Source organism: Camelus bactrianus, chromosome 29 (genome assembly GCF_048773025.1).
Source record: "Camelus bactrianus isolate YW-2024 breed Bactrian camel chromosome 29, ASM4877302v1, whole genome shotgun sequence".
Lineage (NCBI taxonomy): Eukaryota > Metazoa > Chordata > Mammalia > Artiodactyla > Camelidae > Camelus > Camelus bactrianus.
In genome coordinates, this window is record NC_133567.1 from 12,912,928 (window position 1) to 12,932,643 (window position 19,716).

General features: G+C 40.9%; 1 protein-coding gene across 11 annotated transcripts in view; it reads right to left on the minus strand.

The window, feature by feature from the left end:
- The window catches only part of NCOA2 (nuclear receptor coactivator 2), a 227,431-nt gene that overhangs the window by 78,149 nt on the left and 129,566 nt on the right, over positions 1–19,716 (minus strand). The window lies entirely within an intron of this gene.

Sequence of the window (19,716 nt, forward strand, 5' to 3'; positions counted from 1 at the left end):
TCACATCCTGCTGCCCCGCCTCTCCCTCCCTGAGCTGATTCTAGCTGCTGTCACCAGGGGTCTTAAGATACACTCAGATGATGAGGAACATGACTGACCCTAATGGAAGAGGCCGACTACTGGCTCCTGCTCGCTGAATTCCTTTTGGTAAGAAAATAAACGGACATATCCTAAGAGAATCGATGCGTTCACATTGGTCATTATTAACGGCATCAAAATAAAATTTAAATATGCAAAGAACAAGAGTGATAGAGGTTTAAGTTCCAAAAGAACTAAGCAAAGGAGCTAACAAAGATCTCGAGGAAATGGAAGACGGTCTTACTCAAGGGGCTTCATAATTCTTAGCAAAAGGAAAACCACACAGCCCAAAAAGTTGAGGTCAGCACAGAGTTGAGCCACTTCCCCCTTCCTGCTGTTCCCGAGGCTGCAAACATTACCTTCTCCCTCCTTCACTTTCTGTAGTGGAAAATCAGAGGGAAGGGTGCATCAGGAGAAGGTCAAGGACTTACAGAAGATGCCAAGGAGTAAGGGGCTCAGGGGCTCATCAAGAGCGAGGCCAGAGAGGAAGGTGGGCCGAGGGGGCGCCATGCAGGATGCAGGGCAGTGGCTCTGTCACACCCGCCTGGCTGCCCGCTGCTCCCCAGGCTGGGATCTGGGTGCTCAGTCCCGCTACTCTGTCTTCTGGCCTCAACTCTGATCAAGGGGGCAGAGGGATTAGTGTTTCCAGGAGTCACGTGTGAGGAGGATGAAGAAACACTGTCACTGGTTGAGGGAGGTGGCACCAACTGCACATTCTATTCAAAAGGTCACATCAGGAGGGGACAATTCTGAAAGCTAATGCCGGAGCTTCCTGCCACTGGGAGCAATGTAACGAAGCCCCAAGGCCTGTGCTGTGCTCACAGTTTGGGGCTGATAAGTATAATCTGTATTTAGTTACATTCATTCAGTATTTACTCCACACCAAGCAATTTATAGATATAATTTAATCAGCAAAAACCAGACTATGAGAAGCAATAGGGCAAAGAAGCCAGTACAAACACACTCACTCCACTGCATGGTTAGTTGTGGGACCTTAAAAAGCTACCTCAATGCTTCAATGACTTCTGTAAAGTGGGAATGTAATCATTAGCACCTACAGCTGATAGCTGTTGAACAAATCAGCAAAGTGCAAAACTAGGATTCGTACACAGGCTGACACACTCGACTCTTAACTACAGAGTTATGGTAAAGGGTCGCCTCATTGAAACAGCCCTTCTTCCTCCAATGGCAGAGTCACAGGGCAGGTGGGAGAAGCAGGAGGATCTGGACTGCGTGGCTCCAGTGCCTGGCTCTCCCCACCAATGAAGCATCACTGATTCATTCAAAGACTGCCTGCCTGCCAGTCAAGTCAGCCTCAGTGTGTGAGGACCATCAGAAGGAATGCTGTTCTCCAGAAAAAACAAAAACAAAAACAAAAACAACAAGGCAAGAGGAGAGAGCAATTTTATGTAGGAGTAACTCCAATAAGGAAAAACAAGTGAAGGTATCACTCAACTGCCACACACTCCTCTGTGCTGTGAGAACCGAGAAGGAAGAACACTGTGGGGGTGGGGAGGGGAACCAGCCCATGGCAGGAGGTAAGGATGGGGGGTGGGGTGGAGCAAAAACTCCAACAGCAGAACCCTTCTCAGCCGATACCTTACAAACGTTCATTGCCAGTATTTCTCTTGGAACCACAATTCTCATGGCTTCACTCATGGGTATGTGAGAAAAAAAGCATGACTCAGCCCATCTGAGTGAGGTCTCAACAAATGGCCTAGGAATTTTCACCCTGGAAGCAGCTTTCTATAAATCATAAGAATTTAAGTAAATTTTTATCATCATAATAGAACTCTCAGTCAATAACTAAATGTCCTATAGAGTAGGCCTATGTGACAAGGTTGCTGATAAAAATAGCTGTGCATATAAAAGTATAGCACTATCAGGAAGACAATTAAAACAAGTGACTGCTGTACTTAAAATCAGTTTTGGATTTAACATTAGCATTAGCATCATCCACCTTTATTTTTCCCAAAATATATCTCGAGTAACTAGTCTGTATGAAGAGACGAAGGCTGACGGGTTTCGGCAAAGGGACTGGACGGAGGTGAGGAGTGAGGCCAGGAGCTCTAGGTTTCTGTCCCAAGCACAGTAAAGCCACTTGAGCGCTTTATTTTTGACTTGTATCTACTCGAGGCTGGCTTACAAACCACTGCATTTGTAGCTTTGAAACAGCATTAATTTCCTCTTAAAGTAAGTTATTTAAATGCCAAGTTTTCCCTTTTATTATTGTGGGATAGTACCTTAAAGACATTTCCTCAAAACCTAAAAATTTCAGCTTTTCAAACATTCTTGCTTCCTTGTTTTTTCTGTGTCTGCCCCGTATGTCCTCTTTTCTGAGCAACTTTCCTGGGCTACGTATGCCCGGGACACATTGTCAACCAACCTTTAAACCACCAAAAGGGGGAAAAAGGAGAAGGGGTCTGTAGTAATTGGCCAAGTTGAGGACAGGCAGATCTTCTGCTGACCACAGCCATGAGGCTGGGGATGCCCCCTAAGAATCACTGCTCATTAACCAGGAGAGAAAAGACAGAGTCTCCAAAAGAAAAGGGAAGAATGACTTTAGTGTTGGAACAGGGAGAGAAGGAGGGCGTGGAAGGTGGTGACAGGCAGGCAACACTGACTCCTGAGTGCCTCTCTCCTGCCAGCCACGGGGCCAGAGGCAGATGCCACCCCAGAGCAGACATGCGGATTTATGCCCCGTTCCTCAGTGGACGAACCAAACAAACGACAGGAACCTCATTAGTGAGGTGCTCTAGCTGAGACCCCTCCAACTGACGTTCTTAGTGCCCCGTGGAGGCTCGGCTGGGAGCAAGTGCTAGTGTGTCTCCGAGAAGGCAGGTGGGGTGGGGTGGCGGGAGGAGGGGGGCTGCTGCAAAGTCCCATTTTTTTCCCACCGAAGTGACACAGACAAAAACCAGAGGCAGATACATAGATAGATCTATGGCTTCCAGTGTGAATGAACACACAGAAAAAGCACCTAAAATGAACCGTATAGATACCTAGATGAGTTTTAATGCATTCTTGTAGATCAAAGTTAAATATTAATTTCCATCGAAAAGGAAGGAGATGGAGAATACTGAAGGGCAGCATCGAAGGTTTAGAAAGTTTACTTTGTGAGCTAGGCCTAACATGTCTGCGTGTTTTCAACATTCACGTGAAATTAAAATCACTGAGCATTTCACTCTGAATTCTGAAATGTTCAGTGTAAATCACAAAGACTGAAAATGACCCAAGTAAACTCCCTGCATCGTATCTGATGGTAATTGCAGTCACTGAGGACAAGCCAGTGTCTCTGATGCTGGGGGGCAGGGGTGAGGGTGGAGGTGGGATGGGGGTGGTGGTGAAAGGACAGACTGGAAAAGGAGTTTCAGTGTGTCCATTCTTGTTATCTGGACCCGAACAATGGTCCTGCTTTCACAGCACATCCTCCCTTACATCCTCTGATATCAACTCGTACAAACCAGACGGCAGAGGAAAAATTTACAGCCACAAGAACTGATGTCTTATTTTCTTAAAGTAACAACAATCTGGGGGGACGGTGTGAACAATGCCAGTTAAATCCTTAGCATAATAAAAGAAAGCAAAATAAAGTATTAAACCTCAACACGACTAAAAAAAAAATGCACTCTTGCATGAAATTCATCAATACAATTTACAAGGTAACAAAGCTATTGCTCACAATACAGCCTCATACCATTAACACTAGTTAATCATCCAGGATTCATGTAAACAATAATGTGCATTTTATCTTTTATCAGTACTGGCCACCTTCCAAACAAAGCCTGTAAAACTGCCAGATTTATTATATGCTGAACAAATTCAGTTAAAGAATAAATAAGGATAATACTATTGCTGAAATCCAAACATAATAACTGATCAAACATTAGATCCCTATGGCTAGTTTCAATACCTTTTAAAAGTGAGGCCCGCTCTGAAGTTCCTTATTTTGAGATGAAATTTACAATGAAATGACATACAAAGCTGTTGAAACAACTTTAATTATCAACGCCTACATGAGGAGGAGCTGCCTGATAAATTATCTAGGTCTTGATACGAGACCAGAGTGGCCCAAGAGCTTCCAAGGCCTTCCAGGTTCTTCCTGCACGCCCCTCACAGATACGTGAACTGTTGTAATGTGGGGTCTGATTCTTCACAAACGTTGTAATACTATGAAATACTCAAGTAATATTAAGTGTGTATACACACATTTTCACTTAAACACTTTTCTATTTAGTCTATTAGATTAATTAAGAAAGGACAATCCTGCAGAGCTCTCCATGGCTCAGAAGTCCACCCCAAAAGTTAGATGTATGCACTATTTCTTTATCACAAGTAAAAACATTTGCTCATTCAAAACTGGAAACAATTTCTCCCTCAGAGTATACTGTGTTCCAGGAGGGTCCTTTTATTCAACAACAGCAAAATTTCTGGGCCAGATTCTGGTAAGTCTAAAACACCCCCACAGTATCTAATGTTAAAAAAATACAAAATATGCTTTTATGATGTAGATGCCTGAGAAAGATGGAAAATAAGGAGTGAGCAAATCCTTGCACGTCAGTAAGATGCTGCAGCAGAAAAGACGTGGAACTCACAGGAGGGCAAATACCACTTTTTTTTTTTTAAATTTTTTACTGGATGGATGGATTGATTGAAATATCACTTTCCAAACAATGTCAACTAAACCCAAATTACCCAAAGCAAATGATATTTTGGCAAGACACCAACTTTTGGCAAGAGTTAAATAAATATTTTGTGCAGTAAATACACAGATTATATGCGCAGATATGTTTTTGTTTCATACAAACCACATGTGCAAATACAACTAAGGAGAACTATGCAGACTTACTGAATGTGGGGATGAGGGCACATGGAAAATTCCAATCTTCTCTTCCCACTGGCAAAACAGGCAATGCATTTAACACAGTGATAGAAGATGCTAATCCATATTTCAAAAACACATTTTAGTTATTGGTAAAATGGTATTTTTCCCAAAGTGTTATTACTCTTCACCAAGATCATAGGAACACTTTTAACTCCAACTTTATCTAACATTACTTGGCTTCTTGCTTTTCATACAACAACATTTTCATTTACCCCACATATTAGAATGTTTATGTTACAGAGTGAGACTCAAAAAAAAAAACTGTACACTAAATCATCAGAGACAATAGTTAAGTTGCAAAGTTTTAGGAGACTCACTTTATATAAATTAACAATAAAGGGAAACAAATTCTCAGTTTAACTCCACTACTTTTGAGCAAATTACTGTATATTTGACTTTTCTATTAACTGCAATGAGCCAAACACAATCTACAATTATCAGGATATGATTTTTTAATAATAAAACACTAACAGTTTACAGCTGGACACAGGATTCACGAAAATAATGCAGTCTGCAGCTACAGCTGTTCCCCAAGTAAAATGGCTTCGGCACCTACCTTCTCTGGCGCTGGTTCTTACTCCACGGAACAGTAAGAACCATGTATAAACAAATGTTTAAGCTAAAAATTCCTTCCTTTTCAATATGCTCCGCTCTTAGATTTACTTTTGTATAATGGCCCTAAAGTGGTATATTAGGCAGTAACTAGAAGACATATTCCATTTTCTGACTGAAAGCCAATAATACTCATGAATTTTTTAGCTGAAAGACACTTCAAGATGCCACTGGGAAGACTGTAATACACACATTAGGCTGCAAACGGGCGGCAGCAGCTCCTTAACACATGCTGCAATAATCAGATAAATGGCCAAATTCATGTTCACTGGGTACACAAATATTTTGCTGTAACAGTTCCATCATCTCCATCTCTCTTCAAAAAGGAAAAATCCTCTCTGAATGTCTTAGCAAAATTCAGTGCAGAATATGTAAGTAGCAGAGAGCTGCTCTAAACTATCATTACCAACAGGGGGGAAGACGTCTAGTCTGACATCAGTGGGAGAAGATGGTTTCCACTTTCTGAATGCTTACAGGCTCAGCTCCTTAATATAGCCCATCACTGGGCGGCCTCCATCCCTGACGACGTCCGCCAGGGCTAATACAGCCAGGAATAGCAAGACTAGGTTCTAATAAGGCCTCAGATGAGAAAACACCAGGAATGAAGCTGCGTTCCTTGCAGAGAGTAAGCACTTCCCTCCCCTGCAAACTGGGTGTACTTAGTCCCTAGTTAATATTCACAAAACCAGTTTTCACTGAAGGCTTATTAGTATTCTGGAAAGAAGTCATCAAACCAAGAACTACAACGTAGGCTTGTGTTTGAGTTTTGTAACTTGTCCAAGGTTAAAACTCAATTATCATGTCTTTATTCTGAAACCCATTTTAAACTTTTCTGAGACTTAAAAAAAAAAACAACTTCCTAATTTATGAAAACTTACTGAAATGGCAAGGGCAAGACAGTCTGTACCTCCATAAGAAATGTTTTTATTATTCCAGTTGTAAAAAGTTTTTGAATAAATAAATGAGATCCTCTCCCAGAGTATAGTATGTATTTTGCTTTTCTTTTCTCTTTCTTTTCTTTCCTCTTTCTTTTTTTTCTTTATTTCTGGCTAGTACTTAACTGAGTACTTACTTTAAGTTAAGCACTATACATATATTTTCTTGCTTAAAACCCCACATTTTACTGTTTTTTATACATGTGCACACATTCTCTCTCTCAAAGCCTCACCATTTACAGATTATCTAACCTCTCTGACCTGTTTCCGTAAGTAATTTGTCCAAGTCACACAGATAATACACGACCCAGGTATAATTGTAATCACCGTCTCTCAGCAGGTTTCTCTATGGACTTTACACATAGGAGCACCTTTAGTTCCCGTAACAATCTATGATCATCACCATTTCACAGATGAGAGAACTGGCGCACAGAAGGGAGACAGGAACCTGACCACGGCCACACAGGTAGGAAGCTGCAGAGCTCAGTGAGTGCAAACAGCTCCTCAATTCGCAACAACTATCACGTGAGCTTGAGGCTACTCTCTTATAATACATTCACTGAACAGAGAAACGTAAACCTATGTGTATTACAGAAAGCAGCATATTCTAATTTAATAAGTACTGAATATGTAACTTGAAAGTACTCTTCTTCTTACTAAAAATATAGCAGTATCATTGTAAAATGCAAAACACTTGTGTCTGTAGAGACTGTATATACAGATGAATTGCTGTCCTGCTGAAGCTCACAGCCTAGTGCAGAAAGAAAACCTTGCCTGAGCTGAAGTATTATTGTTATTACTAAATTTATTATGAAGTTATTGAAATAATAAAACCAGCTAGGAATTTTCTCTGGCATACCAAGAACGCTGTGTTTCATTCAAAATAGTAAGAGCCTCCTTTTCCTATAGAATTAGAAGTAGTAATTGGTTAATTTAAAAAGGCAGTTATCAAGAGCAATTATAGAAAATGATACCCACTAGTTAAATCATTTTAACTTTAAACATTACACATTTGTGTATCAGTCTCCATTGGGGTTTCATATTGTCTTTCTTGCATAAATCAGACCTATCATTAAGGCATTGTCTACTATTTCTAATTTTTGTTTATTTAAAACAGAGCTATAACTCATAGACACTTAGAGTTCTCCTAAGTGCTTATGAGGTATGGAGGTTTTCATTACTTTTTCCCAGTCTGTGTGGCTTATACCTATTTGGTATCAATTTTGGTCCATTTGACATGAGTTCTTCAAAGCATTCATCTTAGTTTTTATAGAAACATGTGTCTTTTCAAACTCACAATTAACCAGTTATATAACATTTAATTAAATTATGTGATCACAATAACAAGTACAACTAGCATAAACGAGTTTGGACAAGAAGCTGGCTCTTGTAGGCACACAACATCCCTGCTGTGCAGAGATGGTGTTCCGCAGCTGCCCACCAGCCTGGGGCACTCGGAGCACCGCATTCCTGTGACTTACAGACAGAAATGCAGACCTTGTGGTTGCGCCAGCCTATCAGTCCCAGTGCAAACTGATTATTGACATTTGTCGAGTAGACTCATGGGGAACACAGTAAATAGTACAGACATAGAAAAGACCCCGGCAGGTTCCTTAAAAAATGAAAAATAGAGTTACCATATGATCCAGTGATCCCACGCCTCAGACTATATCCAGAAAAAACTTACAATTCAAAAAGATACACACATCCCAATGTTCACAGCAGCACTTACAATAAATAGCCAAGACATGGAAGCAACCTAAGTGTCCATCAACAGATGACAGAAGCGGAAAGTGAACAAGGAGGAAAAACTTGGTTTGGTGGGATGACCCCTGACTCACTGTTCACCACACAAATTCCTACAGACTTTCTTTCGGTCAGGCCGTTACAATAACTCCAAACAGTATTTGCTGTGAGGCAGTGGTTGCATTCAAAAATAGAAAAAGGCAGTTCTCGGCCAACAAAACTGACCATCCCCCACAGTCCAATTTGGTCTTATAAAAATAAGCCAAATTAGGTATTTTTATTTGCAAATAATACATACCTACAGGATGCTTTACTGAGAATTACTAAAATTCTGAAAGTTATTTACAAGAATTGACTATTTGAAGAGAATTTAAGAATTACCTTGGTATCTGAAAATGTAAACCAAAACACTTAACCATTTTTTTTCCACCATTTTTTTCCCTCTCTCAAACACTGGATTTTGGTAATCATCAAAACTAACTATACTTTACCTTGAGAGCTTTGTACTGCAGCTTAAGTTTCAAGCTTGGGACATACAAAGAGCTTCTAGTAGAAGTACAATCATATTGCTTGTACTGCAACTGTTCAGTGGAGCCCAGAGCTCTGACCTCCAGATCAGGGGCTGGGGAGCCTCCTCAATGTGACAGACTTTGCAAGAGCAGAGTCATCCTGGAGAGCTGTCAGTGGGCAGCTTTCTCCTCCTTCTAGCTCCAGTTGGAGACTTTAGAGTATTCTGGGAAGTAAAAATATACCTGGACTTCAGAATAGAGCTGCTACTTACCCTCTGAGTAGTTAATACAAATTTAAATCCAAATGAGCACAAAGTGCATTACATATAATAATTTAATGGGCTAATTAAGGGTGATCTAAAACAGGCACTGAAAAGATTAAAACAAACTCTTTTAGGAAGTTTTACAATATGTCATTCTCTACCTTTTTTTCAATTAGTCCTAAAATGTGTTTGCACTGAGAGAGTGAAGAGTGTTTTATAAAACAGACACCTATGGATAAAAAGCTCTGTAAGACTACTGCACCTCATTTAACTGTAACTGGCAATAAGCATGGAGTGAAACTTTAAAGAAATTAAGATAATTGCTTGACACCTCAGAGACAGATAACTATATTATATTCCTTTTGCCTGGTATTGGGGGAAAAAAAAGAATTCATTAAGCTGAAACTCAAACCCTGGTTCCAGTTAGGCTAGAGGATATGGAGAAAACCACGCCCTTAGAGATGTTACAACACATTGTGTGTGTATGTTCACAACACAGGCATATGATTTCATATGATTTCTTTAGTTTGGTGTTTGGCTTTAAGCCAATGTTTTGAAACCTAGAGTAATGACTATTACTTAGGGCAGAAACACATTTGGGCCCCGGACAATTAAATTTTATATGAGGTTAAGTTTCTAATTAATACAGGTCTCTTTTTGGTATTAAAAATATAACCTAAATTATACGGTTTTAATTTAAAAATCTAGTTGCATTTCTTTCCATCTGACGTTCAACTGCACTGGTAATTATTGAGCAGCTAAGGGCAAATTACTGTGCTCTCTGGACTGCACTGTAATGCAATCACTTAGTATGAAACAGAACTTAATCGCAAGACATCAAAGACTTAGGAAGAAGCAACAAGTATGGGATAAACTAAAATGGAACATAGCACACACGAAAAATACCAAGTGCTAGCGAGGAGAAATCACTTCCTGTTGGCAGGGAGCCGCAGCAAAGGTCTCATGAATGCCCAGGCTGGGTTCTGAAGAAGGTACAACCTTTCAAAGGGAAGCTGGGGTGGTGGTGAAGGTGTCTGAGACCCCAGGGAGCCAAAATGGTGCAGTTAATAAAGAGCAAGGGTGGTGAGAGATGCTGGGAGACTGCATGGCCAAGTGACCGGATGGTGGGGGTTCTGGGGCTTCTGTCCTCACCTGACCTCTTCTGCCCTGTTGCTGTCAGGCCCTGGTTATGGTGCTGGCTGCATCCTACCTTGGCCAGGGCAGCCCGAGAACTGCAGCTGGGAAGGCACACTCGGGACGCCCCGCCAGACTGCGGGAGGCACATGGAGGCGGGCGGTGCTCCGGGCCCCAGCCCGGCTGAGCACCAATCCATCCACTGCCATCTCCTCCCCAGACAGGTTTTCCTGCCCCATCAGTGATCTGAAATCTGACTAACTTGTAGTAATAAGCTAGAAAGAAGTAAAGGGAAAGATAAAGCAGGGCACATTTTATTCATGGAATTCATTTCTTCACCACACATTTAGTAAGGACCTACTTTGTAGAGTCAGAAATAGGAAACCTTAAATGGCAGAAGGAGTCGTAGTTGATTTAATAAACCATAGGCACAGTGACAAATTTTGCGCACGGGGGCTAAAACCACAGCTGGAATGATGTGCTGGAAAGATCAGCATGGCCGTGGTATAAACGACATGTTTGGAAGTGGAAGGAGGGGGCTGAAGACTAGCTAATAGGATATTGTAAAAGGCCATATATCGCATGACTGCATTTATAGGAGATTTCCAGAACAAGCAAATCCACAGAAACAGAAAGCAGATTAGTGGCTGCCAAGGGCTAAGGGGAAAGGGAAAAGGGGAGTGATTGCTAATGAGTACAGGGCTTCTCTGCGGGTTGATGAAAATGTTCTGAAACAAGAAGGCAGTGATAGCTGCACAACTTGTGAACAGACTAAAAACCAATGAATTATATACTTTCAAAGGGTGAACTTTATGTTACGTGGATTATCCTAATAAAGCAGCTATTAAAAACAAAAAGCCAGGGAACAAAAACAGCAAGGCCCACAAGTTCTTAGGCCTGATACTGGGAACTGGGCAGAACTGCAGAACAGATAAAGGGATGGTTTCCAAGTGTTCAGAAAACACGCTGGTGACTACCATGAGCAAGAGTGACTTCTCTAACAACGATTCATCCCAAATGATCTTCCTCATTCTTTCTGCTAAAGAGATTAGAGGAAGAATTTTTTTTTAAACTATTGTTATTTTATTACTTTTCTTAAAGTAACACACGCTTATAGTAGAAAATTTAGAAAATATACAATGCTAAAGAACAAATTGCATATATTCCTGCCACACAGAGAATTACCATTAACTTGAAAAATATTCTGCTCAGCATTTTAAAGTTTATGTATATTTATAATTAAGCACAAACTGCATGCACAATTTTATAGATGCTTTTTTTTTACTGCTACGATTTCCCCCACCCCTGGTATTAAAATGTCTTTATAAACATGATTTTTAATGGCTCTATGCTATTCCATCATATGAAGATACAATATATTTTAACCACTTTATATAATCATTTAGTTTGCTTCCATTTTTTATGACTATACATAACACCATGATGAATATGTTTTCTGTCCACATTTCTGATTAACAATAATCAATAGTTTCAATACAATAGTCTCAGAAATGTAATTACCAGAGCAAAGGGTGTGACCACATTTGGGGCTATTTATATAAACTGTCAAATTATTTTCCAAAAAGGCTATATTAATTCACAATCACATCAGCAGGGTATGAGAGGGTCCACCTTCACATGTGGATCCCAGAAATCACAACAGTCATGGGTACTGTGGTTTTTTAAAATGCTTTTTGAAAATTTGAAGACTGTGGTATGACATTATCTTATGATTTAAACCGATTACTAATAATTGAGTATCTTGAAAATGTTTATAAGACTTCATGTTTACCTGGACACAAAGACGAGGAGTCAGGGACCTGGCAGAGACGGGGCACGTTCAGGTCGGCGAGGCACCTGACAAACCGCCGCCGAAGACAGGAAAGCAGGTTTGGCTGATAACGTCACCTGAGGAGCTTTTAAAAACACGGCTCCACCCAGACCAACGAAACCAGCGCCCCCTGCAGGAGGGCGCCGGGCGCTCAGCGGAAGCCTGCCCAGCGCGCAGTGGGAAGGAAGCGGCCCTCAGAACTGCTGGGCTGGAAGATGACGGAGAATTAATGGGGGTGGGAGGGCATTCTTGGTGTTAATTAACAAGTTATTGTAAACAAAGAGAAGTTCTCCAGTCTAGTTTTTTTTAATCAGTGACTTGGAAAAAAAACAAAGGAGCACCTGTTTATCAGACAGATGACACAAAGCACACCTATCACGTGTGGTGACAAGAGTATTTCTCTGAAAAAATGTGACAATGAGTGTGTATATGTCGATGAATGAAAAATTGTGCTGAACACTGGAATTTGACACAACATTGTAAAATGATTATAAATCAATAAAAAATGTTAAAAAAAAAAAAAAAGAGTACTTCTCTGAAGCCTCAGCGTCGGCGGTCAAGAAGGAAAGGTCCAGCCAGCATAACGACATTACTTACTCAGTATCTTTGTACTATATGAACACCAATAAAAACGCAATTTAAAAAAGAAAAGGAAAGTCCCTCACAACCGTCCTATTTCAGTATATTTGGTATTCGGGTTTGGGCGAAGGTGAAACTTCTCTCACATTTGGTCACCATGCACTTTTCTTATTCTGTCTCGTGTTTCTCCCCAAGTACAATCTATAACAGTTCTACCCCCTCCTGCCTCTCTCCCCGTGCCCTCTGACGTCCTTACTCCTGTATATCCTTAACCCAGTCGCCGTACTCGGAACCTTTTTGGCCCCCTGACCAGGCCTCCCCAGAGTCCACAGTCCATCTCAGCAGAAGCTGCTTGTCCTCCCATTACACACATACTGGGAACAGGAGGGAGGGTCATACCCTCTGCCCTCCTCAGAGCACCTACCAGGCCACCGCTCTATTACAGGGTAGCCTTGAATAAAAACCTCTGTTCCTTTGAAATCCATGCCTTAAAACACCCTCTTATCGATGTTCCAGTCTGGGATTTACCAACATGCCACTTAATCCCTCACACTTAACTGAAAACGCTGGCACTTGATGAGGTCTTCCTCTCTCCGTGTTCCTCACCCTGGGTGACTTCACAGTCTGTGTGGATGGTGAGCTCCTACCTGTCCTCACAGGTCCTCCTGTCTCAATTCCAACAAAGTTCACCTCCACTTCACTTCAGCCACTGCCTCCTACGATCGTGGCCTGAACCTTGTGATCTCCCAGAGTTGGTGCCCCACCTGAATGTAAAGTCAGGCCCTCAGCTTCCCACTATCTTCATCCCCGAAAACTGTGCGTGCTAAGACTCTGTCCTGTGCCCTCTGCCCATCTCATCTCTTCCCCAGCCTGGACTCCCCACCAGCACCCACCACCCTCGGTTCCCTTTCACACATCTCTGCTCACACAATTCCTTCTGCAAAATGAATCTCAAGATTTCTCCACTCCTGCAAGTGGGAGCTGAGCACTGATGGAGAAAAGCATACAGCTAAGGGGCAGAGCGGCCCCTCAGAGCATTCCAAGGTTTCCCAACTTGCCTTAGACCCAGAGTCCTGCCTGCCAACCCTTGTATTTGTTCTCCAGTCAGCTCCTTCTATTTACCAGCCACTATTTCCAGCTCTTACCACTTCAGCAAATGGCTCGTCAATTTGATACTTAACTTCCCTTCCTCTTACTTACAAAGAAATGCACCACTCTCTTCTGCAACACTCCTGGTATTTGGATGTGTGACCCTCCTCTGGTAAACATCAACCATTCCAACCCCATTTCCTATTTCCTTCCCCATCTTCTCTGACACTTTGTTGCAAAGCTTCTCTTCACCAAATTTTCAATCTTTTTCTTTCTACTTAACCTGTAAGCATACTCAGGTCATTTCCATCCTTAAAAAAAAAGCCCCTTGAGTCCGAATCCTTCTCCAGGAACCATCCAATCTCACAACGTTCCCGCACATCTAGACCTGGGCAAAGACTACAGATCTGTGCTCCCTTCCAAAGCACCTGGGGGCTACAGAATTTAGAATTCAGATAAATAGACACATTTTTAACTTTAGAAAGAGAATATGTGGCATATGCCATCCTTCGTAACATCCCCACAGGGCCTTGGGAGCGCACTCTGTAATCAAATTCAGTATTATTTCTGCAGTGAAATGTATGAATATTCACACTGAGTGGAGCAAATGAAGATTATAGGTCATTCCAAATCCATGCAGGTCAGGTTTTACTGCCAAATGACTTAGAAAAACCTTTCCACTTTCAGAGTTTGTTGACTTTTGAGATGCAAGTAAAGGGATACAGGCCTAGAGTTTATTCCTGCTCCCTTCCACTTACTTTATGATCCAAAACAATTACATTTCTCCCCCATCACTCCCTAGTCTTCCATGACACTCAAAAGCCAACCTACAGAGGTTCTGGCATCTCGTGTGTTATGTGGCTTAGCCTCTCTGCTGTGTTTCTCACTGTGGTCATGTCCCCCCCCCCCCCCCCCGTGATTCTCTGTTCTGAGGTTTTTCATGACATCCCACTCTCCAGGTCTGCTTCTGAAACTGAGTGACTTTTCCTTTTCCATCTCTTTTATGGGATCTTTCTCTTTGGAGTTAGCCAGGCCTCCCTCAGTCCAATCCTCTCCTCCCTCAGTCATCTTCTTTTCTAAAAATTACATTTAACAGCTTTGGTGAGGTATAATTCAGAAGCCATAAAATTCACTCTTTTAAGATACACATTTCAGTGGCTTTAGTCTAATCACAGAATTGTGCAACCATCACCACATCTAGTTCCACAACATTTCGTCACCCCGACAGGAAGCCCCACACGCATTATGCAATTGTTCCTCTTTCCCTCCTCCCCCCACCCTGGCAACCACTAGCATGCTCTACCTTTATGTATTAGCCTACTCTAGACATATGACTGGAAACATAGTATGTGGCCTTTTGTTTCTCACTTCTTTCAATGAGCATGTTTTCAAGGTTCAGCAATATTGTAGCATGTGTCAGTACTGCATTCTTTCTATGGCTAAAGATTGCAATGTATATAGGATATACCACATTTAATGTATCTACTACTCATCAGCTGATGGACATTTGGGTTGTTTCTACTTTTTGGCTATTAGGAACAATGTTGCTGTGGACATCTGTGTACAAGCTTTCGTGCAGATAAATGCTTTCAGTTCTTCTGGATGTACACCTAGGAATGGAATTGGCGAGTCCATACTAACCTTATGTTTAATTTTTTGACAAACTGCTAAATTGCTTTCCAAAGTGGATATGCCATTTTATTTTCCCACCAACAATGTCCAAGGGTTGCAATTTCTCCATATCCTCATCAACACTTAACTTTTCGTTTCTTTCTTTCTTTCCTTTCTTTAATTACAGCCATCCTCCTGGGAACGAGATGGTATCTCGTTAGTTTGCTCTGCATTTCCCTAGTAACTAACGATGCTGAGCATCTTTTCATGTGCTTATTTGTCATTGCTTATCTTCTCTGGAGAAATGTCTGTTCAAAATGTTGTCTATTTTAAAACTAGATTTTGCAGTGATTCTTAGCACAACTTTAGAGTTATGAAATGCTCTGAGAATCTGATCAAAGACAAAAGGTAAACCCACAAAGATTAAAAAAAAAAAAAAGGCACACAATTCTCCTAAGAAGTCATTAATGTGCTATAAAACCACATATGGACCTTCCAGATTAAGCACCCTCACTCTGCATCACAGCTTCTCAACCCTGGCACTTACTTAAAGATCACCAGGGGAACCCTCCTACACTGCTGGTGGGAATACAGTTTGGTGCAGCCACTATGGAAAACAGTGTGGAGATTCCTCAAAAGACTAGGAATAGACTTACCATATGACCCAGGAATCCCACTCCTGGGCTTGTATCCAGAAGGAACCCTACTTCAGGATGACACCTGCACCCCAATGTTCATAGCAGCACTATTTACAATAGCCAAAACATGGAAACAGCCTCACTGTCGACCAACAGGTGACTGGATAAAGAGGATGTGGTATATTTATACAATGGAATACTACTCAGCCATAAAAACTGACATAATGCCATTTGCAGCAACATGGATGCTCCTGGCGAATGTCATTCTAAGTGAAGTAAGCCAGAAAGAGAAAGAAAAATACCATATGAGATCGCTTATATGTGGAATCTAAAAAACAAAAACAAAAACAAAGCATAAATACAGGACAGAAATAGACTCATAGACAGAGAATACAGACTTGTGGTTGCCAGGGGAGTGGAGGGTGGGAACGGATAGACTGGGATTTCAAAACTGTAGAATAGATAAACAAGATTACACTGTATATAGCACAGGGAAATATACACAAAATGTTAAGGTAGCTCACAGAGAAAAAAATGTGACAATGAGTGTGTGTATGTCCATGAATGACTGAAAAATTGTGGAATTTGACACAACATTGTAAAATGATTATAAATCAATAAAAAATGTTAAACAAAAAGACCGTTTTTCAAGCAGGAAAAAAAAATCAGCAGGGGAGCTTTTAAAAAATACCACATTACCACATGATCCAGCAATTTCACGTATAGGTATATATTGAAAAGAATAAAAAGCAGGGACTAAACAGATATATGTACACTCATATTCACAGCAGCATGGTTCACAACAGCCAAAAGGTGAAAGCAACCCAGATATCCATCAACACATGAAGGGACGAAATATGTATATACATAAAAGGGAATATTACTCAGCCTTAAAAAGGAATGAAATACCGATACATGCTACAACATGGATGAACCTTAAAAACAGGATGTTGAGTGAAAGAAGTCAGACACAAAAGGCCATATATTATGATTCCAGTTACATCAGAAACCTAGAATAGCCAATGTCATAGAAACAGAAAGTAGAATTGTGGTTACCAGGGGCTGGTGGGAGAGGGGTGAGTGCTTACTCTTTAACAAGTTGACAGTTTCTGTTTATGAAGAGAAAAAAGTTCTAGAGAGGGCCAGCAGTGATGCTTGCATGACAATGTGAAGGGGACTTAATGTCACTCAATTATACATTTAAAAATGGTAAATTTTATGTTTTGTATATTTTACCACAATTGAAAAAAAACCACGTGTGTATACATACACACACACACACACACACACACACACAAAACACAACAGAACACCGTTAGTATTTTGCTTAAAAACTCTCCAAGTAATGTAAATGTTAAAATAGGGTTAAGAACTGCTACTTCATACTCTCTTTGGTGGCATCACCTATTTTCAAGATTTCCCAAATCTTTCTTTCCACCCGTCCCTCTCAAAGCTTCTACTTCAAAAATCCAACTAGGTGCCAACGCACAAAATTGAGCTCATCCATCCCATCTCCCCACTGCAAAATGGCCCCTCCTGAAAGACCAACACCCACTGAACATCCTCCCCCCTGTATTCCCCCCGTAAATCATCGGCGTGGCTTTGCCCCTTAAAAACCCTCAAGCCCCACTCCTTGTCACTGCGATAGTTGCCACTGCTTCCAGCTCAGACCTTCCCTTACTTGTATTATATGACATAAGCTTCCTTACCTCCAGATGACTTCCCTGCTCAAAGTCTTCAGTAGACTCCACTCCCTCTGACATAAAGTCCCTGCTGCTCCAAATGTCTCAGAAGGTGCCTTATGACCCACCATGCCTGTTTCTCCAGGCTGGTCTCTTGCCTATTCTGCTCGCCCTGGGAAGTGGAAACTGCCTGTGGTTCCCCACCTGCTACATACCAGTTCTCACCTCTTTTCTTGTGCTTGTTACACATGGAACAAACCATGTATCTTCCCCCTTTTGGCTAACTCCCACTAATCTTTTAAAACCTAGCTCAGATGACCCTCTCCCCAAGATTAAATTCCCTTCCTCTGTCTTTTAATAGAGTGTGTCTATATATGTATATGTGTGTATGTATGTATGTGTGTGTGTGTGTGTGTGTCTATATACACACACACACACACATATATATAAAATGCTACTATTAACCACATATATCTTAATTACTTATATCTTTTTCCTTAGCAAACTGTAAACTCCATGAGGGGCAAAAACTAAGTATGTTTCATCTTTTTATCCTAGGCCTTTATCAGAATACCTGACACCTAGCACTTAATATCCATTGAATAAATGGCTTTACAAACTGCTATATGGCATTTGAAGCTATTTTATCAAAATAGGTAACATAATTTACTATGCTATATTGGTATTATTTTATTTGATCTTCACAAAAACCCTATGAAGTCATTATCATTATCATTCCTTGGAGCACAGAAAAAAATCAGACAACATGCCCAAGGTCAAACATAGCCAACAGGTGGTAGAGCTGAGAGGCGTGTCCAGGAGAACCTGCAGGGCCCGCACCCCACCTCTTCCCCTCTGCTAATGCAGACGTGGGTGTTCTTGCCTGTGTATGTTTTGAGGAATCAAGTAGATATTTCCTTCCAGATTTTTCTCTATAATTTTTAAAGTTATTATCTTAACACACAGTTTGCATCTTTTGAAAATTAAAAAAGCTTTAGCATGTTACTACATAGTCTTCATAACCTGCATGATAACTACCCACAAAGACAAAGGTAGACTCTGCGATGAGATTGAAAAAAAAAACCACCCCACAAAAAACCAGTAGGCCAGCTTAATATGAATCAACCAAATGACTTGATGCTAAAAATAATAAATATACTCTTAGATTATAAGAACAAAAGCAAAATTAGAAATCTGCAATTTGGACAGAAAAATGAAATTCCATTGTTGCTCAAAAAAATAGAAATAAGTGCCTGGGGAATTTAGTCAATGAACAGACACCACCCAAGACTATTTAAATAAGCAGGGATATGTATGGGTCTGTGTGCATGTGTGTGTGTGCACACGCACATACTTGCTTGTGTGTGTGTGTATGTGTGCATGTGTGGCAAAACAGTTAGGGAGATGAAACATACATAGGTAAGAAAACACACTCAATGTGTTGAAAGGATATTTCAGAGAAGAGATGTCTTGGGTGTTTGGTAGTTATTCCATGTTGGATAGTGTATTTAGCACTACATTATTTTATTTAATTCTCATCATCCTACAAAGCAGATATTGTCCCTTGTCTTAGAGGAAAAAACAGATTCAAAGAAGTTAACTTACTTGTTCAAAGTCTCAAAGCTTATACGCTATGGCCCTGGACTTGAAACCAAGTTCTGATTGCAAACCCCATGCTCTTTCTACAATTCTTCACATTTTCTAATAAAAGCCACTAAATAACTATCTCAAAATACGTAACAGGAGAGTTGATGATGGTACAAAGAAACGATCTAGTTAAAACATTATTGGAAAAAAGAACACATCATCCTCGAAGTCTATGCGATGTCCATCCCTGGAGCCCTTCAGCTCTTAACATCGAGAGACAGATAGACAGCTGACACCAGAACTCCCGGGTAAGGTCGGCATCTCCACATGTAGTTAATTATTGACCTTCCAACATGAACCGAACAGAGGAACCAAAAGCCACGACCTTACCAATGCTATATGAACGCATCAGATTTTTCATTCTCTCTTTTCAGCATCACCAGGGAAGCATGGGCTTTTCCTTTCCATTAATTTCCTTCTGAATTCTCATGTCACGGTCACACAGTTATCTGTGCATCATTTCCAGCCCTCAGCCTG